This window comes from Eriocheir sinensis, unplaced genomic scaffold, assembly GCF_024679095.1.
Source record: "Eriocheir sinensis breed Jianghai 21 unplaced genomic scaffold, ASM2467909v1 Scaffold109, whole genome shotgun sequence".
Taxonomy (NCBI): domain Eukaryota; kingdom Metazoa; phylum Arthropoda; class Malacostraca; order Decapoda; family Varunidae; genus Eriocheir; species Eriocheir sinensis.
In genome coordinates this window covers 608412-631585 of record NW_026110396.1, presented here as the reverse complement: position 1 = coordinate 631585, position 23174 = coordinate 608412, and the positions used below count along the sequence as shown (strand labels likewise).

Here is a 23174-nt window from a genome sequence, read left to right as displayed (position 1 = left end):
CTCGCGTAAATCGAGTTACAGTATATATATATATATATATATATATATATATATATATATATATATATATATATATATATATATATATATATATATATATATTTAATGTTTAATATTCACATAATATTTGCCAGCATTGCAATTAAAGGTTAGATCTGTTAGAGTTACATGCTAAAGGAAGAAAGCAAAATTTGAATTCACCATATCCATCTGGCGCCGCTTGGCAAGCATTTTTTATTTTATTTTTTATTTTTTTACAAATACAACTACGATAATGTTCGCAATATCTTTTATTTACTTTGTATGTTTATTATTTCTTTTATTATTATTATTATTATTATTATTATTAGACATGGGGTAATTGTAATCTGTAATTGTAATCAGTTACAATCGATTACAGTTTTCAAGTAATCGTAATTGTAATCGATTACCCTCTTGTTTTTTTGCTAAGTAATCGTTATTGAATACATTAATAATGTAATCGTAATTGTGATTACTTTTGCTATTACATTAGCAAAGTTTTAGTTAATAGTTTCTTGCACAGCAAGTATGTAATCTAAATATCTGTAGTAATTCAACCAATTTAATATATAGTATGGTACATGTGTATGAAATTTGCAAGTTCACCTTTCAGTCCATCCTGTAATCACGATTAATACATCATGTAATCGTAATCGTAATTGATTTTATTGTAATCGTAATCGTAATCGTGAAAATATGAAGTAATCGTAATTTTAATTGATTACATAACATAAGTAATCGCAACATGTCTTGTTATTATTATTATTAGTAGTAGTAGTAAAAGTTTTAGTAGTAGTAGTAGTAGTAGTATTGTTATTAGTATCATTATAATAAGTAGGCTAGTAGTACTAGGGTTCACAGGAATGATACCCCCCCAGATCTCGTGAATCTTTGAAAGGGCGCAATTTAGGTCCTTCTATTGAAAGAAGTTGAATAATGCAGAGTGGAGTCGGCAGCGTATGAGTGGACAGGACAGTTTGTTATGGAAAGCAGATCATTGATGAATAACAGGAAGAGAGTGGGTGATAGGACAGAGCCCTGTGGAACACCACTGTTGATAGGTTTAGGGGAGGAACAGTGACCGTATACCACCACAGAGATAGAACGTCCGCAAAAGGAAACTGGAGATAAAGGAACAGAAAGAGGGATAGAATCCGAAAGAGGGCAGTTTAGAAAGCAAAGACTGGTACCAGACTCTATCGAAGGCTTTCGATATGTCTAATGCAACTGAAAAAGTTTCACCGAAACGGCTAAGAGAGGATGACCAAGAGTCACTTAAGAGTGCAAGAAGATTGCCAGTAGAACGCCCTTGCGGAACCCATACTGGCGATCAGATAGAAGGTTAGAAGTGGAAAGGTGCTTTTGAATCTTCCGGTTAAGGATTGATTCAAAAGCTTTAGATAGACAGGAAAGTAAAGCTATGAGGCGGTAGTTTGAGGGATTGGAACGGTCACCCTTCTTAGGCACAGGCTGTACAAAGGCATACTTCCAGCAGGAAGGAAAGTTGATAAGCAGAGACGAAAGAGTTTGACCAGGCAGGGTGTCAGCACGGAAGCACAGTTTTTAAGGACAATCATCTCCATCAGGTTCATAAACCTTTTGAGAGTTGAGGCCAGAGAGGGCATTTAAAACATCATTATGAAGAATCTTAATAGCAGGCATAAAGGAGACAGAGGGGGGTATGAGTATGAGGAATATGCCCAGAATCGTCCAGGGTGGAGTTCTTACAGAAAGTTTGAGCGAAGAGTTCAGCCTTAGAGATAGATGAGACGGCAGTGCTCTCGTCAGGGTGAAGGAGAGGAGGGAAAGAGGAAGAAGTGAAATTGGTGGAGATATTTTTGGCTAGGTGCCAGAAGTCACGGGAGGAATTAGAAAAAAGCAAGGTGTTGACATTTTCTGTTGATGAAAGATGTTTTGGTAAGTTGGAGAATAGATTTGGCACGATTCTGGGCTGAAATGTAAAGTTCATGGTTAGTAGGAGTGTGAAGGCTCTGGTACCTTTTGTGAGCTGCCTCTCTATCTTTAATTGCACGAGAACAAGCATGATTAAACCAAGGCTTTTTAGCATGAGGAGTAGAGAAAGAATGTGGGTGCGGTATTTAAAAATGCTGGCTTACACTTGGGATTTAAATGATTTTAAAGACCACGGATTAGACTGAAATGTTGGTAGATATATGTAAGGAGGCTGTTAGGTAATTAAGTAAGTTTTATATGTGTACAGTAAATAAGGTATGTTGAGGGAGAGAAAGTACTGCTGGCAATTAATGCTACCAACATGCTTCTTGGATTACAGGGATTAATTTATAAAAACTACAAAATTATCTCAACAAATTATCAATAGGTTTGGAAATATACCATATAGTAACACATAAGACAAATGTAATGGTATCCTCTTAACTTTAAAAAAAAAAAAAGGTCATGCTAAATTTTATAGCAAAAATAAAGAAGCATGAAATAATTGAAAATAAACAAAACATTTTGAGTAAACTAAAAGACATGATGATGCTCGATAACATAGGATTAAAGACTTATCCTCACAGCTTGAATTGAAGTACAGCACTCTCAGATCTATAAAGTTAATCCTCACAACAAGGGCAGATTAAAAAAAAAAAAAAAAAAAAAAACTTAAAGAAGTTATTGATGGCAAACAAACAAATACAAACAAATCCTTTTCCTTGATATTTAGAAAAATAAAACACCTAACAGGACACAATCATCACAAAAGTATTCATCTTTTTAATCAAATACCAGAGGTAGGCACCGGGGACATGTCCAGTGGGGACATCCTTGGGTCTCACATCCAACCTATTTTGACTGTAAAACTTCCCTTTCATCATCCCAGTCCATGCCACATCCATTGCAGGTCTGGTCCTCCATTAGACCTACATTTTCTTCACCTGTTTCAGAAATCCTGGTTTGCTTCTTGTCTTTGGTGGATTTCGAATTTGTAGCTGACCCTTTACCTTTACCCTTGCCCTTTCCCGTAGGAGCATCAGTCTTTCGACGCTTCGTTGCTTTAGCATTAATTTCCGTTTGCTGCCTCTCAATATCCTGCTGTACATTCTCAGCAGTCATGACTCGAGCTTTAGACTGTATTCTCAGTGGTCGTTTACGACCCCGAGGTATTTCTTCTGCAGGAGGGAAGGGGATCTGGGAAGTTTCAGTAGATAGAATACCACAGGCAAATAGTGTGTTGGTGTTGGGATTTTGAGGACTTATGACCTGGGTAGGACTGTGTGTACTACTGGATTTTAATTCCTCATTTATAGTGATATGTACTGAGCTGGTAGAGGCATACTGGCTACAGAATCTGCTCGGCACAGAGCAATAGAGTCTGCTGATGAGCCAGGCTCTTCCTGAGGGATGTCATGAAGTGTCTGAATATCATCTGTTATGTTTTCCTCAGTTTGTGTGGCAGCATCTATTGCAGAGCTAGTTGGTGTCTCAGCAAGGTCAATGTTAGTGTCTGGAAGGAGCTTATTTCTTAGGAGTAGACTTTTATCTATTGCATTGGGGTTGAAAGGATATATACCACATTTACAAAAGCCAGCTTTGATGTTGGACATTGAATTTTTCACCCCTCAAATCCTTCCTTCACAATCCAAGGTTCAATCTGTCTTTCCCCTCTAGGGGAGTTATCTCTCTTACCTGACTGTAGTAACCCCTGGCACTTAACATTACTCTGGACGGAGCTCATTATCCCTAACCAGTGACCACAATCTGGTCACTACACAATGTCCCTTTGAGACATAACTCCACAATGTCCCTTTTGAGACCTAACACCAAGATTAGTGATAGGCAGTTCCACCCCAGCCAACCTCCTGACCCGCCGGCAGTGTAGGGACTTAACCTTAAGTCCCCTGGTACTCTCGATGGCAAGATTCGGCACCTCAGTCACCCATTCCTTTCACTCTAGTCTACTATCACTCCCTCATTCATTCTAACCTTTCATTTCGTCATGTCTCCTAAGGTGGGGATACGAGAGCTCGCCACATCCTGAAGTCGGCCCACAGCGGCGCAACCCGTGTTGACTATTAGTTGCAGCCAATTTCTGCGAAATAAAGTGGCTACCATATCACAAAACCTTCCAACTACTACTCGCGTCTCCGCCAGGTGTGTTAGTGTACCATAGGGTTACCAATAGCCTTACAAACACTCTAAACACTTCATGTCTCACTGGATCGTCACTCCTAACTCGTCTGGAGAAGTCATGGCCACCGTAAAAGATGACCCTGGCACAGCACAGCCAGGAGAGACTTGTGTGCGAGGCGTCCTCTCCTAGACTGCGTTTCCAGCGGGGCGATAGGTGGTAGGGGAATATAATGCTTTGAGGTGTTGCTGGCAGAAATCTGGGAAGGCGTTCTATACGGACTCGCCCCCGTTGTCCAGGTCGATACCTTCTTGGTCGTCCCGTAGTCAGCCACATACTGTCCTCGAGCCTCCACCACTTGTGTGTGTTTAGATTTAAGGGGGTGGAATGTTACGAATCTACTATAATGACTGATGAGGGTGAACACATATCGGGTTTTCTGACCTCCCGCAAACAAGTTGGTCAGATAGACACCTTTTTACAACGGTTTCCCTACTGATGGTAATTCCTGCCAGGGATGCTATAGTCCTTGAATCGTTCTCTAGTTGGATCTGTTCTACATAGTGACAGACGACTACTTTCAAGTTGCACCGATATGGAATATTTACTTGTGATTAACAGACTGAAGTTAAACGTTTATCAAAATGGAGAGACGATTTTCCAAGAAATATTACAGTAGGTCAAATTTAAATAACTCATTTAGCAAACAAAAATTATCACTTCCGAACCCATGTTTAGAAACTGCTTCAACCGACAGTTGCAATATGATGGATCCTTTTAAAGTAAGACCACCTATCCTACTTCTAACTTAAATTCTACCTATTTAGACTCTGCCAGATTCTTAAAACCGTATTTAACTTGCAGTGATAGGAGGCCTATTCACGAGTTTTCGCCCGACCGGTAAATTTAGTAAAACAAAGTATGATTAATTAAGTCTAGTAAATAAATTTTAATCTAAGAATAATAATGATTAATATTTTTAAACTTTAGTAATAAAACTCTGCATTTGCATACTCGCTCTTCACTCGGGAATATATACTCGCACTTCACTCGGGAATAACCTTAACAATCCTCACTTCAAAGGTGAGCTGTTATTGAATTTGGCTATGGCCTATTAAAGCTATTTCCACATATTCTGTGATTAGTAAGCACTTAGGCAATTAATGATGAGTATCCCACTGCTTATGCCACTAGTGTGTTGCCTTCAACTCTTTTTAATATTTTACTAGAAGTGTGCTTCCTAGTTGTTAGGGTGACGCAACACAAATGTTAAATTATGAGGTTTATTCACATTATGTTGATATATAATGGTAGCGAGCTTATTGAAATTAAGTAACAATATTATTTACAATTCATCACGGTTGGTAATGGTAGCGAGCACACTGATATTAATTAACAATGCCACTGACAACTCATTATTCTGTTGGTAATGGTAGCGAGCTTTTACCGAGTTACTTTACAATACTGATTACAACTCATCATTCCAATCACCAGAAGGGCCCACCCAATCACAGTTAATTTCATAAAATATATGGAGATATAGAGACCTGACCATAGCTAACAAAACTACCCTAGTCAAGTTTCTATGGTGCATAGTTATATAATAAAATATATCCCTTCAACCACCGATCGATATGTGTTCACAAAGATAATCATGCGGCAAGGTATTCATGTGGGGTTAAGATACCAAGTGGGTGATCATAAGCCCACACAAAAGGGAATGTTCACATACTGTATATAATGACACACAAGTGAGGTACCAGCTCAGTCAGTATGCTAGGGAACCTGTGGGGGTGAGGTCCAGACGGTGTGTCAATTCAACTCTTTAAGTAACATTAACTTTGTATCAAGATAACACTAACAAGCTTGGTGCCTAGGAACTGGGTTCAACGTACCTGTGGGGGTGAGGTCCAGACGGTGTGTGAGGGAGACAACCTCACACAGTCAGCTTATCACCTCCCCTCCCACTGCCCGCGGCTAGCCAGAGGCTAGTGAACGCATTTATCAGTGGTTTAGTTAACATACACTTGGCCTGTTCCACCAGTTCAGAAAGAGTTCCGAAGCAACTGGTTCTCTCACTTGATAGGTAGAAAGATAGATATTTATTGACCACAAATGTACATAAAACCAAAACATCATACATAAATCGGAAGTTATTTAAGAATGTTAATTTTGTTAATATAACCACATTTCCAATTTGTAGTCCACATTCAGCACTTCCGTAAAATCTTTATATAATCACTAAAATATACACAGCTCTGGTGTCGTTACTGGCATAAAAATAGTTAAAAAAAATTAAAACTTTACAAATTTTGATAATTATATGAAACTACTTATATCTTGAAATTTAAAAAAAATACCATGATAAAAACGAAAAAACAGAGGAACCCTAAAAGATGACAAATTCTCTAAAATAAATATACTAAAATGTTAATAGCCTGGACATGTTAAGAAGACACTCTAAGATAAGAAAATCTAAAAAAGAAAAACCTAAAGCAGAGGAACGTTAAAACAGAACAAATAAAAGTTAAAAACAGAACAAATAAAAGCCTGACTAAAGGCATGACATTTGGTACACAAACAGAACTATGCGATAGAACAATGACATAAGATTTACCTGACTAAAAAGACAGAATTACAGAACTAAGACAATAAATGAAAGACAATTTCAATGGCGTATTGACTATATACAAACGACCATGACTCCAGTGTTCAGGAAGACAATATCAATGAAATGTAGAAAGTAAGAAATGAAGCAATTCTTGCTGCGACATGTGCATCTTTTGTCATAAGTTCTCGCCATGTTGCAAAGTGTTAGTGTTCTCGCAATGGCTGTGTGAGGGCGCAAGACTCCACCACGTGTAGTTCAGTCTGCACCTCCCCACACGGGCAAAGCCGCTTTTCCAGGGGAAGGCGCCCCCTGCCTCGCCTATTCCACCGACCAGTCTCCACAGCTAAATCATGCCCACACACATGTAACTTTGTAAATGATGCTCTATGTAAATCATTAAAAAACTTTCGTGTCAAATATAAGTTGTGGACAGTAAAATCAGGATTTAAGGATACATATGTCGTTCTTCTAGAATACAGGGGAAAAATTCTGCTCGTCCCTCCTCCAAAAAAAACTAACATGATAATTCAGCACCTTCGGCTGAGGCGTAGTCACGCCACCAGCTCCACATCTGGTTCGTCTGTCTGTCTTGCGGTTCGTAACCACTTGATTCACAAGCAACACATCAGTTATTACAGATTACCGATCTCTCAGTTTTCCCCGCATTACAATACTGTCATCAAATGTTTTTTTTTCTTTTTTCATGATTCTTGCAACGTTTTTCTTTGCAATCCAAAAGTTACCTCTAATGGACCGTATTGGCTTTCCGTGCAGCGCCGCACTCGGAGACTCGGGGAAACATAACGAAAGTACTATTTTGACTTAACTCGGTTCCTCTTTTCTATTTTGGAAAAAAATAATACTGGTTGTCCTTTGGAGCCAAACTTAAAAACGTGGTATCTGTTGGTAAGAAAAAAAAATGTACTTACCCTTTGCTGGCAAAGTTTTAAGGTTTGCGTCTGTGTGTGGTGTATGTGACCACTGAGGGGCGAATGTGGCGCGGGCCGCAGCCTCTTCCTGAGCCGCCCAAAACAGGGAAAACACAGTGGGAGGTTTTGCATTTTCCTTATTTTGCTCTCCAGCAGCTTAAGAATGATTTAATTTCCTGTTAAATAATTGCTAGTTTAAGTACCTGTAGCTATTTTCACTTCTGGTCTCAAGATAAGTGATTTAGAGATGCCTTCCCGTTGGAAGCAGCGCCAAACTGCCCCGAACACCGAAGCCATTGTAAACAAGGTCTCCCTGGCCGGGCACTGCTCCTGTCTTTCGACCCTCTAGAGTTGCCCTCGGTGCCTTCAGGTCATCTCCCACCCTGGCCCTGCAGGCAGAGGCAGGCCTTCCTTCACTAGACCACAGGCGCAACACCAAGACGATCACCACCGATCACAAAGTGACAACCTCTCCTCGCTCCTCGCCAGTCCATCCCAAGACGGACGTGACCCGCTCCCTGACACCCCATACATAGCGCCACTGCCCGTGGTGCCCCACACAACCTGTCACACAAACAAATAAGGGAAGCCTGACACCAGAACACTTCATGCTGCACTGCCCGATATTTCACTCTCTTCACACCCTGGCCTTCACTCCCTTCCCACCCTTCCCACAAACAAAGTGACTGTGAAAGCGGTCCACAGTACATATGGTGGTAAATCTTGGGAATAGCGGCTCCTAGCGGGTAATTACAACATTTATAGCACGTACGACGGGGTTTTGACGAGCGGACAGGCGTGTTTATGTCTCAAGGGGTGTATTTTTCCACGCTGACCTCACGATTTCTTCCAAGTCGATGGGCGATGAGACTGCGAGCGCCGGGGTGAAGAAAGGAAAGAGCCCGCATGGTAAAATACACCCCTTGTGACTAACACGCCTGTCCGCTTGTCAAAACCCCGTCGTACATGCTAGAAATGTTGTAATTACCACCACACCGTGCCCTAAATGTGCACCCGCTTGGAGCCGCTATTCCTAAGATTTACCCATGTGGTTGCAATATAAATAAAATAAAGCTTGTGGTTACACATTGAAGCCCTTACTGTGTCTCACCACTTTTAAACATGCATCGGCTAATCTTGAAGTAACGGTAGCCATCTTGCTTAAGGTTAACACTGACTTTGTGTTGTATTTAATTTCTCTTCAAGTGCACTGGTTTTAACGTGTCTGTACTGCAGCGACTTGCCTAATGGGTGAGCCTCCCATAAATCACTCCGCGAGTGGGGGTACTTCTTTAAGATGGACGACTGGTTAAGGAGTGGCTCTCTCACCTTGCTGGTCGCGGTTTCGATCCCTGGCGCCGGCAAAACCTTTCCTTGTCTGGATTAATTTCTTGTGTGTTTCGTTACACGCAGAAGTCGTGTTGGAGTGTAGTAAAGAGTAAATTCTGCCGTTTCATGTCATTATCTCGTCCCCTACTCAACCAACGGTTCGTCTCATATTCATATCCTAGTAACCTTCGGATCTCCCAGAAATCAGTGGAAAAGATTTTAGAAATTAAAACAAATGTGAAAGACCGGAATATGCTAGGGAACTCGCATTGCCACGGGTGGTGCAAACCCGTGGCTCACCACTGTAGCTTACTCTGCCACTGATGAAATTGATGTACTGCATATTTATCATTGAAAATAAACTTGCAAGGTCTAAACTAACCTAACCTGACCTAACGTACCTATGGGCTTTGTCGCCCACGGCCGCATGGACTCCCACACATTTTGTGGCTGTTTTCACAGCTGTTTTGATCTCTACACTCTTTCCCAGTGATTTTTGGGAGGTTTGAAGATACATGTACAATTCATATATATGACAATAAAAATAGTAATTTATTAAGTAGGAGATGAAATATCAGCACATCTGGTTAGGTTAAGTTAGATCTAGTTGGGTTAGGTAATTTATATTTATTTTGTTAACTTTAATTGATTGCCATAGATATGTGCGATTCACTTCACACTGTGCCTTTGTTATCAACGGAGGGGAATATGGAGTGCATCATATATATTTTTCATAAACGAACTTAAGAAATCTATATTAATCTAATTTTACGTTCCTAACTCAACATAACCCTTTAGGTTGGAATATGTTACATGGGTATAAATTATGAGTAGCTCATATTTCAAATTGTCATTCCCCTTGTTTGTTTAAATTATATGACTGATTGAGGTTGCATACTTTTTGGAGCTTGTGCACATATTACTTAATGAATAATCTTATTCTCATTGATTATGTTGCTAGTGGACCACATAAGCTTTATGTAAATGGATATTACGCTCTTTTTCCAGTTATTTTACTACTGCCGGATATGTCATGATAAACTGAAAAATATTGTGTATATTTTATTTAAAACATAGTCTTGATTTATGAAGTATTTACACATCTATGACAAATGGCAGCAGCCAATTGATGAGCCTTTTTTTTAATATCCATTTAAAAAAAAAAGAGGAGGCTGGTGTGGAGATGGGTAAGTATAACTATACCACAAAAACTGAGTAAGTTTTCATTTCAAGTCAGTTACAACAATATAAAATAATAATGTAATGATACTATGTTATGATATCAATAATAATAATCCTAATCCTTATAATAGTAACGGTAATAATAATAATAATAATAATAATGTGTGTAGCCTATGGTCCGTTTCATTTCATGTTAATCAGCATAGCGGGAATTTTGATAATTGTTCCACCTGTGCATTTTAGTTTGTGAATACGTGAAGTTCAAATGTTGTGATAGACATTTCAGCTAATTTTTCAATAATATATTGGGGAGGCAGTGGCGGAGTGGTTAGCATGCCGGCGCTGCTTCCGAGAGATCCAGGAAGGACGCGGGTTCGAATCCTGGCCGTCACACAGCTGGGATTTTTCAGTCACCACCAAGTGGGCCAAGACTACCCACATGCTGCCCTGAAGACCACCGATCAACCCGGACTCTAGATTACCTCTCCAAAGAGAGCCTCAAAGATGAGCTCCAGGGGGTCGTATGAGCCAAAACAATTAGAGGGTGCCTCTATAAAACACTCGCCTGCGCTACAATGGGCTGGGCCGACTATCAGGCCCCACCAGTGAAAAAGCCTAACGGTGCAATAGGCCACGACAAAAAAATAAAATCCTTCAAAATCCTTAACAAACCGCTTGGCATTGATAATAATATACCATAACAAGAACACAAAAGACAAGCTTGTATCAAACGGAATAGTCAGATCATACCCGAAGGATCTATGGCTCCTCAAATGCCTATAATTCATATCTGTTCAGGTACATTAAATGATCTGGCTGTGCAAGTGCAAATCAAGGGTATTTTAATAATTTCCTGCATGTAAATAACAATTAGTATTCAAAGTAACATGAAATAGTCAATACTGTTTGTTGATTGTGCTTATACCTCGGCTGCTTTGAATATGACCCATGTTATAAATAAATCCACTAAACTTGCATACAAACACTGACAGAGCCAGACGTCATTTTATGTACCTACAATGAGATGAATTAAAGTTACTTGACAGGTTGTAAATTGTTCGTGTATGATCCGACAATACAGTTTGATACAAGCTTGTCTTTCGTGCTTGTATGGTATATTAAGTACGCCGTCACCTGAACTCCCCTGTTCTCGAGATACAGTTTGAGTTCTGGGACCAAATACTGGAAATAAATGTGATTCATTGGTATGTGCAAGACGCCGTGGGCAATGCTTCCACGTGCGTGACCTTCTTTTTCCATTGGAAGTGTTTTATAGAGGGTCAGTTATTCTGTGGGGCCACGGCCTCCACAGCCCCTCCAGCCAATGTTTGTTTACGTTTGTCGCCGCTTCTTCTTCTTTAGACCTGATCGCACGCCAGGGGCCTCAGGCGGCGAAGAGGTGAACTGATAGCCAATACAGTCCATTGCTTTTCCTAAATTAACTATCTTTCCCAACTTTGACTTGAAGCTCTTGTACACAGCTACATCAAGAGGCTGACAGATATGAGTAGTGTGTGGGGCAAGAGCAAATAGTGTAACATTATTTTTACAAGTCAGTTCAATAACCTGTGGGGAACAGTGAGAAATATGCCCATCTGACGAAAGCAGGACTGGCCGTTCAGCTGTGGGACGAGTATGAGGTAGGAATAGCTGCTGAAACCATGTGAAAAAGAGATCACAATCCATAAAGCCAGATTCTTGCTTACCATAAAGGCAACCATCAGGCCCATCCTTTGCATACTTGCCTCCTTGAAAAGAATTCTTGAATATTATGAAGGGTGGTATGGCATGTCCAGCAGCTGACACACAGCAATGAATACTTATGTGTTCTGATGAGGCAACATCCCTAGAGTGAGCATGCTTCATTCTTTTGGGAATAACTACCCTCTGTGTACATTTATTTAAATCTACAAGCTTTCATCACAATTGTAGATATCTTGAGGTCTCTCTAAATATCCACCCTTATTTAGATGTTCCTTAATTAAGAAGCTGAAAGTAGTCCCTGATAATGTCAACTGTAGAGTAGAGTTCCCTTCCTCAGTCCATCCTGTCAGGTCGTCTCAACTTGGTGGCATCGGGATATTTGTGCCAAAATGACCTCTGCCATCCTTCACAAGGACCTGATGATCCAAACACTTTCCTTCCATTTATTTTATCTATACACCAAGCAAGCATCAAAATTTGATTAATAGTCAGAGGAAATCCCCTCCCAGCCATGTAGCCAATGTAGTTGCACAAGTCTCTCTCCTGTCCTGGTGTCAAAGTCCTTTTCCTCCCTGCCTTGCAATCATCACTAACTTAGCCATGTAACCTGTCAGTCAGTGTCTTCCTTGGTATGTTAAAAGTCCTGGCAGCCTCAGAAGGAGTAACTTGATCCTCCCTGCATGCTTTGAGGGCACGTTGCATGTCCTCTGGAGACCATTGGGAGTGTTTTTTGCCTACTCTTATTGGCTGAGATGGCCTCTAGGGATTAGGCACGATTGTAAGCTAAAAGAGAAACATGATGGAAATTTTTAATAGAAGGCATCATGACAACCTGAGTTGTTAGGTAATATGGTGAAAATCATAAAATGCGTCATTAATTTCGCCATTTATTTTGCCAGCGTCATCAGTTTCGCCAATTTCTCACATATAGTATCGTTTATTTCGCCATTTCAGTAAATTCAAATAAACAAAATTTGGCAAACAATATCGTGATCAAAGACAGATGACACGCACCTTAACTCCTCGGCTGCCAGACAGGCACTGATTCATAATGGGAAGACGCTGTGTTATATGAAAAAATTGTCATCGCCTGAACATACTTGTGGTGGTGCGGGTGCATTGCTCTACTGCGCAGAAAACAACAGCTGACGCCGCCTGCCTTATTTATTTTTTAGGTGCATTTCATCGACAATACAGCATTGTGTTGTATATTTTCGAATTCCTGAGACATTCATTATGTGATAACACATTTGTATTGTGTGCTGGTAGGATGATAGGGCCTTTGGTTAGGATGCGTACCAGATGACTGTGAAAGCAGTCCTTAGTCCTTCTAAAATTGTCACTTTTTTATTGCTGTTAGCTGCTGCTACTATCCTGTAAATTACTGGCATAAGTAGTATGTTGTGAAGCCCTGTAGTTCAGCATCCCCATGTTTAACTGTCCGGAGCCATTCTTTCACCACCTTTTCCAGTAAGGATGTACCCATGTATCGGTATCGGTAATTGTATTGGCACATTTTAAGAGTATCGGCATCGGCTGATTTTCTGCCGATACTACCGATACTTGAAGGAGTTTTGTTTGTCGCATGTCACTTGTTGCAAATAATTTTGTTGAACAGAAATTGGATTTTCAAAATTTTTGAAAAAAAATATTAGAAAAGTGAAATTATCTAGTATCATGATGCTACATAGTTTGGAATTTCCCGTGATTTAATTCTCATCACTTTAAGCGATAAGATTCATATTACTTTGAATACAAGTATATAATACTTAGTTATACAGTATAGCCTTTGGTACTGCGGATGCGTACAATACAGGTTTAGTAGCTTCGGCGCGGGATTGGCAGCCCCGACACTCGCCTCATCAGCCTTGCCAGTCGTACAATAATAATTATCATACAAATACGGAAATCCGACTGTTTGTGTGATGTACAATAACGCCTGTATGATAATACGATAATCCCGGAATTTGTTCAATAATTCAATGGAGATGTAAAATAATTTTATTATTCAATTTAAACATTTTTCTCTCTTGGCAGCTGAGCATGTAGTGTGTGGGTGACGCAAATGCTGGTCTGATACACGTACCATTCACATTCTGCTCCATCTTCTGAGTTAGCCTCTCTATGTATCTGTCAACCTGTCAGAATTTAGCCAGCGCCCTTTGGCTGCGTTCAGTGAACGGATTGATTTTAACACTGACCAAACGTGCTTTTTGGAAGTTATATTGTAACTATAGAAATTACAGTACAGTACCCTCTCGAGTTTCGCGCTATCCGAATTTCGCGATCCACAAGTTTCGCGGTTAGTCCTAAATTCTTACCATCACGAGTTTCGCGCATTATCACCCTGAGTTTCGCGCTGCTTTGACACGTCACGCACTCTACCTTTAAAGGTAGTATCACACTGGACGTTTTCCTCCAAACATTGAGGCTGTGGCAAGAGAGAGAGAGAGAGAGAGAGAGAGAGAGAGAGAGAGAATGGGTTGTTTTGAAGCTGCAGTTGCAGGTGGCTGCCTTATGATTGGCTGACAGTACTGAAAACACGCTTGTGATTCGCTGGGAGTCCGATGATGTCATCGCCGACACTCACCTTATCAGCGGCTTCACTGCCTTTAGGTGGTGTCACAATGGCCGTTTCCGTCCAACCGTTGGGGCTTCGGGCTACGCCCGTACGCCCAACCGGAAGCGAGTTCACGGTTATCCGTAAGCTGGTGTCACACTGAGCCCTTTTCTTCCCACCGCATTGGCGGTAGCTTGGGCAACCGGCAAATCCAACTTTTCCAGGTGTGTGTCACACATGGCTAAGGTCGGTTGCCTGTATCCACATCCACAACGTAAACAAAGCACTTGCCCTGTAGCCTATCAACTTGGTGTCATCTGCTAAAGTAAGGGCTGTCGGGCGTTGTCTGCTAAAGTAAGGGCTTGTGCTGCCATTACCCAAGTTATGGACTTGTTGCTGCAGTTAAAATACAGTTGTGGGTGTGGCATGCCTGTGTTTCCTCCATGCCAGTTCTCATTGTCACCACTGTGCGTGCGTGGCTAACCCACCCATCTTGACTCAACCACATAAACACATGGATCGAATAACACACACACACACACACACACACACACACACATACATACATCAGACTCATTAGGAACCACTGCAGATGTTTCTGACAAACAGAAACAACTTCACCATTTCTTGAGTGTGTTGAACGTATTTGGTGAGTGGCTCACATGAACCTAACCTGGCTCTTGGCAAGAAGAGAGCAGTCGTCTTTAACACTGCTCTCTTCTTGCCATTGGGTATGTTTGGTTTGTGTGAACCACTCACCTAATAAGTTCTAACACACTCTAGAAAATGGCAAAGCCATTTTTGTTTGTGAGAAACATCTGCATGGTTCATGATGAGTCTGGTGTGTGTGTGTGTGTGTGTGTGTTGTTACTCGATCCACGTGTTTGTGTGGTCAGAGTCTAGATGGGTGGGTTGGCCATTCACGCGCAGTGGTGACAATAAGAACTGGCACGGAAGAACCACAGACACGCCACACCCACAACAGCTTCTTCCTTCCATTTAACTGCAGCAACAAGTCCATAACTTGGGTAATGACAGCACAAGCCACAGCAGCCCTTACTTTAGCAGACGACGCCATGTTGATACAGGGCAAGTGCTTTGTTTACGTTGTGGATGTGTATACGGCCAGCCGACCTTGGCCGTGTGTGACGCACACTCGGAAAAGTTGGATTTGGCGTTTGCCCAAGCTGCCGCCAACGCGGTGGGAAGAAAAGGGCCCAGTATGACATCAGGTTACATACAACCGACAACTCGATCCCGGATGGGCGCACGGGCGTTGCCAATAGCCACAATGGTTAGAAGAAAACGGCCAGTGTGATACTGCCTCAAGGCAGCGAGGCCGCTGGCCGGGTGAGCGCCGGCGATGACGTCATCGGACTCCCAGCGAATCACAAGCTTGTTTTCAGAGCTCAGCCAATCATAAGACTTCACCTGTGGCTTTAAAACAACCCGTTCTCTCTTCCTGATTTCTTCCTTTTTCCACGGTACGTTTTTTAAATAACAAGGGAGTATAGGAGGAAAAAAGTGAGCTCCAGGGGGCAGCATGGGCCAATTATAATGGTGCCAGTATAAACAGTTGCCTGCGCCATGACGGGCTCGGGGCCCACCATCAGGCCCAGATGGATAGTCTACCGGCGCCATAGCCCAAATGTAGGGGGGGGGGGGGGGGGAAAAGAAATCTCCAGGGGTCGGAACAGATAAGCTCTTTTTCAGTGTTTTCAATACCTCGAGTTTAGCGCTATACCTTCGGAACGAAGTGAGCGCGAAATTTGAGAGGGTGCTGTATTTGCCTTTCACAAAAATCCATACTCCATGTATAATCAAATAAATAGTACTACTTTATATTACTATTTTTTTCATTTGATTGTTTTTTACCCGTCCTTAAGAGACCAAAGTTTATTAATAACAAACTTGATAGAAAGAAATTCATGACTATGGACACCTTTTTCAGGCCAGCTCTGATTACTTTTTTTTTTCTTCTATGGTGGAACAAGTAGTGGGTCTTTTTTTTCTTAACATTTGATATTGTCCTTTAGCTGCTGGAATTGTTGTATAAAAAAATTCAGTGCACAGGTATTGGTTTCGGTCAAATATTGGGGTATCGGTATTGGTCAAAATTTTGGTATCGGTACATCCCTATTTTCCATCACGGCTCTCATATGCTACTCATATGCCCATGAACACATTCTGGAAACTAATAAAAAAAGCATTATGCAGTTACACTATGCAGTAGGCTACTATATTAATAAATATTATGACAACGAATCTGCCATTGACACTTAATATTGCAGTATTAGGAACAGAATGTGAGAATTTAAGTAAAAAAAAGAAAAAAAGAAAAAAAGAAACATCACGAGAAAACAAAGTAAAGTAGCTAGACTATTGGGTTGTGAATGAGTCATTTCACCAGTTACAACTAATCTTATGCACTTATTACAACTAACTACCACAGTACAGCATAAGATACATGATAAGAACTTCAGCAAACTTCCCTTGCACAAAAAAGTGTTTCAAAATACAGCAGGGAAGAGCAGACGCCTCACTTACCACGGTTCACACCCGCCGCCAGCTACACTGTGTCGCCGTCCAGCACTGATCGTCTGTCAGTGATCGAGATTATCTAACACATCATGATTGCCCGACTTTTTTCCTATAACATTATGGATATAGAATTCCACTTAGTACATAATTTCATTTTAATTTACAGATATTGATAATGATAACAATGATTGATTTACAGAAAAAGTAATCGAAGAAGGATTCACGTCACTGGTGAATGTTAATAATTATTGTGTTATACACGCGTGCACGTGTGTGTGTGCGTAATTGTGTGTGTGTGTGTGTGTGTGTACACAAAAGTGTATGTACTATATGCCCATGGTAGTTTCCAGTTTATGGAAAGACTGATCGATTCATTATCCATCGCATAGATATCCACAATCATAAACAACGTCTTTTACACACGCATTTACAGCATGTTACTGCATGAGATGATAACTGAAGTCGTTGGAGTACGGAGGCCCTCCGTCGATTTGATGTCAGAAATTTTGCTGACGGTGGCTGCCCTTCTGCCGATGGAGGCCCGACGGTGACGGTTTGCTGGGAGTACAGAGACTCTCTGTCGAATTGACGTAACAATATTTGCCGATGGTGGCCGACCTTCTGCCGACGGAGGTCCGACGGTTATGTTTGCTGGGAGTACAGAGGCTCTGTCAAATTGACGTAACAAATTTTGCCGACGGAGGCCCGACAGTGACGGTTTGCTGGGTTGGGTTTTCTTTCACGTGTAGCCCCTGTTCACCTAGCAGCGAGTAGGTACGCGACGTAAGGCGAGGAGTTGTGACCTCGTTGTCGCGGTGTGTTGTGTGTGAATGGTCCCAGTCCTACCCAAAGATCGGTCACTGAGCTCTGAGCTCCTTCCGTAGGGGAACGGCTGGCTGTCTCGAGAGAGACCCGCAGCAAACCAAGAGGTGAATTAGACGCACACACACACACGCACACACACACACATACATACACACACACTATATTAACAAATATTCAATTCGGATTTAGAGGAGGATGATCCTGTGTAACTGAATTCAATGCTGTTTGCTGATTGCAGAAAATGAAAGTGACTCACAAAATTTGGTCAGTGTTTTTTATAGTGTCTGTAAAAGGAGAAAGCTGAAAGTAAATGTCAACAAAAGTAAAGTGATGGTTTGTGAGCGAAATAGAAGTGAGGTTGTAGATTTTGTATGCCCATATAGCGTGGGAATTGAACGTGAAAAAGAATGCAAAATAATTTTGAATGGTGAAGAAATGGAGGTCAATGAGTTTAAGTACCTTGGATCAGTTATATGTAAGCACAGTGATATGGAGGGAGAGATAAGAGAAAGGGCATTGCAAGGAAGAAGGGTTGGAGGGTCTTTGGGACGAATCATGAATGGCAGAAGTGTGAGCATGGAGGTAAAGAGGGATTTGAGAAATACAATACTATAGCCTGTTCACTTAAGCTAGATTCCTGGCGCCTAGGCAGGTTGGTAAGCTTGCAGTTGATTGGCTGCTCCGCTCTCCCGCTAACACTCATGTCGGACCACATCTTGCATGCTCGAGTGAGACATGTTTCTTTATTATATGCCATAGCTCACCTCATATATGAGCTAGCCAGTTTTGGTTGACACCATCAGACTTATCAGTGACTGTAGAATCAAGATGTATTTTAAAAACTCGACAAAACAAATAAGAAAATGGTATTACGATGAGTTGAACCGTGATGTTAAAAAAATATTTATAACATGTTTTACTTATGCTCACTGTTTTCAACAGTTGTTCATTGACTGCAGAAATATATTATTACATTACGTAGGGAAATTTCTCGTGAACACGATAGTGTGATCAGAATGCAGTTAAAGCTCTACGTATTGAAAACACAGAGTTATTTATGGCAACATTTCACTCGCCCCAACCATCACGGCGCTCGAGACACCCTGTATGATGATGATAAAAAAAATGAGTGTCGCGCGTGTAGTGCGGCGACGGCCTGATGAACGAGCCTCCCATAACCCACTTAGCCAGTGGGGTACCTCTTTGGCCGACTCGGTGAGGAGTGGCTCTCCCGTCACGCTGGTCGCGGGTTCAATCCCAGGCAGCCGGGGAATACCCTCACCTTGTCTTGATTAATTTCTCGTGTGTTTCGATACACGCAGAGGACGTGTAGGAAAATAGAAAAAGAGAAAATAAAAGCCCGGGGCATTACACGCGCACCATGATGGTTGGGGTGAGGGACATGTTGCTATAAACAACCCTGTGTTTTCAATATGTGGAGCTTCATCTGCATTCTGATCACACTATCGTGTTCATGAGAGATTTCCCTACGTCATGTAATAATATATTTCTGCAGTCAATGAACAACTGTTGAAAACAGTGAGCATAAATAAAACATGTTATAAATATTTTTTTAACATCTTCACAGTTCAACTCATTGTCATACCATTTTCTTTTTTGTTTTGTCGAGTTTTTAAAATACATCTTGATTCTACAGTCACTGCTGAGTCTGATGGTGTCAACCAAAACTGGCTAGCTCGTATATGAGTTGAGCTATGGCATATAATAAAGAAACATGTCTCACTCGAGCATGCAAGATGTGGTCTGACATTAGTGTTAGTGGGAGAGCGGGGCAGCCAATCAGCTGCAAGCTTACCAACCTGCCTAGGTGCCAGGAATCTAGCTTAAGTGAACAGGCTGTAGTACCAACCCTCACATATGCAAGTGAGATGTGGGCCTGGAATGAAAGTCAGAGATCTAGAGTGCAGGCAGTGGAAATAAGTTGTTTCAGGAGTGCTTGTGGTGTGAGTAGAATGGATGGAATGAGTAATGAAAGTGTGTACGAGCGTTTTGGAATGTGTCACTGGGGTGAAGGGAAGAAGTGTGGAGTGGTGGAAGAAGTGAAGCGACAGACTTTAAAGTGGTTTGTCCACATGAAGCGAATGGAGGAGAGTAAGATGACCAGAAGTGTGTATGTGAGTGAGATGGAGGGATGTTAGAGGACGACCTTCATTGAAGTGGAGGGATAGGGTGCAAGAGTACTTTAGGGAAAGGGGGAAAAGATCTTTGAGAAACTTTGAGCAGGCAAGGAGGGAGTGTCTGGATAGTGAAAGTTGGAAACTTCTGCTGTGGCCATCCCCTGGTGGGAGCTCCTTGGAGCAGACGTCGATGAAATGATGATGATGAGAGAGAAACAGTTTATATAACAGTATATTAATACTGTTACGACTGTCAATGTATTTATATGATTTTTACGTGAATATTTATCTCTCTCCTTATACTGTATCTTATTTATTTCCTTTGTTTTTTGTCTACTTTGATATTTATAAGATAATAATGTTGGAAAACCTTTATATATCACAGAAAAATATGCGGGTTCTTCGGAGCAGCAAGCCACGCTCCTACAACTCCTCAAACTCCTGCAAATCAAGTGTCAACAAACAGCGTCCGTTCAAAGCGCCGCTTCCTGACCTGGTGAGTTACAGCTTATCTAGTTTATTTTGCTGCCTACACACCTTCAGGAGACACAGGGCTGATGGCGGTAGGCTGTGGGCGTGTAGACGTGTAGGGGAAAGGAGAAAATGAGTGGTGATGGACAAGGAATAGAAGGTAAAGAACCGTGCCCTATGTCTTCGTCCTCATCTTTCCCTTTCTCTACCTCTCTTTTGGCCCATATATTTCGTTGACTACCTACCTTCAGGAGACACAGGGCTGGAGGAGTTGGTGGTGGTAGGCTGTGGTCGTGTAGGGGAAAGGAGGGAATAGGTGGTTGAAGACGAGTAAGAGAGGGAAAAGAGCCACAGCCTTTCTCTACCTCTCTCGGCCAGTATGTTTCATTACTACACACCTTCAGGAGACACAGGGCTGGAGGATATCGTGGTGGTAGGCTGTGGGCGTGGCGGCGTGTAGGGGAAGGGAGGGAATAGGTGGTTGAAGACAAGGAATAGACGGAAAAGAGCCACCTGTAGCCTTTCTCTACCTCCCTCGGCCAATAATTTTGTTGACTCTACACCTTCAGGAGTAAAGTGATGGATTGTGAGCGAAGTAGAAGTGAGGTTGTAGATATTTTATGACCATATAGAGTGGGAGTTGAATGTGAAAAAGAATGCAAAATAATTTTGAATGGTGAAGAAATGGAGGTCAATGAGTTTAAGTACCTTGGATCTGTTAGGTGTAAGCATGGTGAAACGAAGGGAAAGATAAGAGAAAGGGCATTGCAAGGAAGAAGGGTGGTAGGGTCTTTGGGACGAATCATGGCTGGCAGAAGTATGGACCTGGAGGTAAAAAGGGATTTGAGAAATACAATAATAGTACCAACCCTCACATATGCAAGTGAAATGTGGTCTTGGAATGAGAGTCAGAGGTCTTGAGTGCAGGCAGTGGAAAATGAGTTATTTGAGGAGTGCTTGTGGTGTGAGTAGAATGGATGGAATGAGTAATGAAAGTGTGTATGAGCCTTTTGAAATGTGTCACTGGGGTGAAGGGAAAAAGTGTGGAGTGGTGGAAGAAGTGAAGCGACAGACTTTAAAGTGGTTTGGCCACATGAAGCGAATGGAGGAGAGTAAGATGACCAGAAGGGTGTATGTGAGTGAGATAGAGGGAGGGAATGCTAGAGGACGACCTCCAGTGCAATGAAGAGAGATTGTGCAGGAGTATATCAGGAAAAAGGGTGAAAGATCTTTGAGAAACTTTGAGCAGGCAAGGAGGGAGTGTCTGGATAGTGAAAGTAGGAAACTTCTGCCGTAGCCATCCCCTGGTGGGAGCTCCTAGGAGCAGACGTCGATGAAATGTTAACGATGAGAGAGAAACCATTTATTTAACAATATCTTAATACAGTAAAACCCCGATTATCCGAAATGGAAGGGGGGAAGCCTCTTTCGGATAAGCCGATTTTTCGGATAATCCGGATTTATGGCCGCCAGTTTGATCGTCGGCATTGTGTCTTGCTTTCTCGTTTGGATGAATATCACTTTGATCTTGCACCTTGGTTCTTATTTTCTCATTAGAACACATGTAGCTAGTATGGACAGACCATTAGCCAGGATGGATGAGGATGCTGTCGCTGCTGCTTTTTATCTTAAAAAAATTGTGTTGTGGATGGAAAACAATTTTTTTTATATTTTTTTATTTCGTGTTGACGTACATACCTTATACGTAACAGAAAACAAGAATTATTCTATACATATATCTTCCACTATCGATGCGACTGCCCAGTGTGAAGTGTGTGACGCGACTGCCGCCGACTGACGATGTAAACAATGAAACCAAACAAACACACGCTACGCTAAACAAAGTAGTACGCTTAAAACATGTGATGTAAATGTTTTATTGTATGTTTGTCTGTGTGTCTCCTTGTCTGGACCAGTGTATGTTGATACTTGTGAGCGTTGCAGATCTGAATTGTGAATGTTGCAGAGTGCGATTGTGAATGGTTGTGCAAGCTTGCAAGTGTGACCTTGATGCATCGTGCAGGTGGAGACACAGTATGATGACTCATATTATCGCGCAACTCGTATGTTGGAAGGGGAATGTGGCATGGAGTGGAGAGGGGAGTCGTGTTTGTGTCGTTGTCTTGAGAGTACGGTGTGAGAGTAGTCGTGCAGTAGTTTGTTCGTTCGCACCTACGCCCTTGCTGGGGCGAAGGTGCGGACGTGGTGTTGTTGAGAGTTTGTTTAATGTTTTTGTCTAATACATTGATCTATTCGTTACAAGCTATTTCGGCAATACGTATTAGAAAGCATATTCATTTTAACTGTTCTTATCAATTTTAAATGTGTTAATATAGTACATATGTAGTTACTTTTATTTATTTTTGATGTTTTATAACGTTTTAGTATAGAAAAAATTTTTTTTTTTTAATTGCATTATCTAGATCAATTTCGGATAATCCGGTTTTTCGGATAATCCGCTTTCGGATAATCGGGGTTTTACTGTACTCTATTACGACTGTCAATGTATCTATATGATTTTTATGTGAATATTTCTCCCTCTCCTTATACTGTATCTTATTTATTTCCTCTGTGTTATGTCTACTTTGATGATGTTTATAAGATATTAATGTTGGAAAACCTTTATACATCACAGAAAAATATGCGGGTTCTTCGGAGCAGCAAGCCACGCTCCTGCAACTCCTCAAACTCCTGCAAATCAAGTGTCAACAAACAGCGTCCGTTCAAAATGCCGCTTCCCGACCTGGTGAGTTACAGCTTATATATATTAATT

The 23174-nt window shown here is 41.4% G+C and overlaps 1 long non-coding RNA gene across 1 annotated transcript in view; it reads left to right on the top strand.

Moving 5' to 3' along the window:
• LOC126989186 (uncharacterized) overlaps positions 1 to 23147 on the top strand; it is a 26085-nt gene extending 2938 nt beyond the window's left edge. The window contains exons 2-3 of the long non-coding RNA XR_007742995.1: positions 20316 to 20426; positions 23037 to 23147. This is a non-coding gene — a long non-coding RNA (uncharacterized LOC126989186). The remainder of the gene's footprint in view (positions 1 to 20315; positions 20427 to 23036) is intronic.
• Positions 23148 to 23174: the final 27 nt, after the last annotated feature.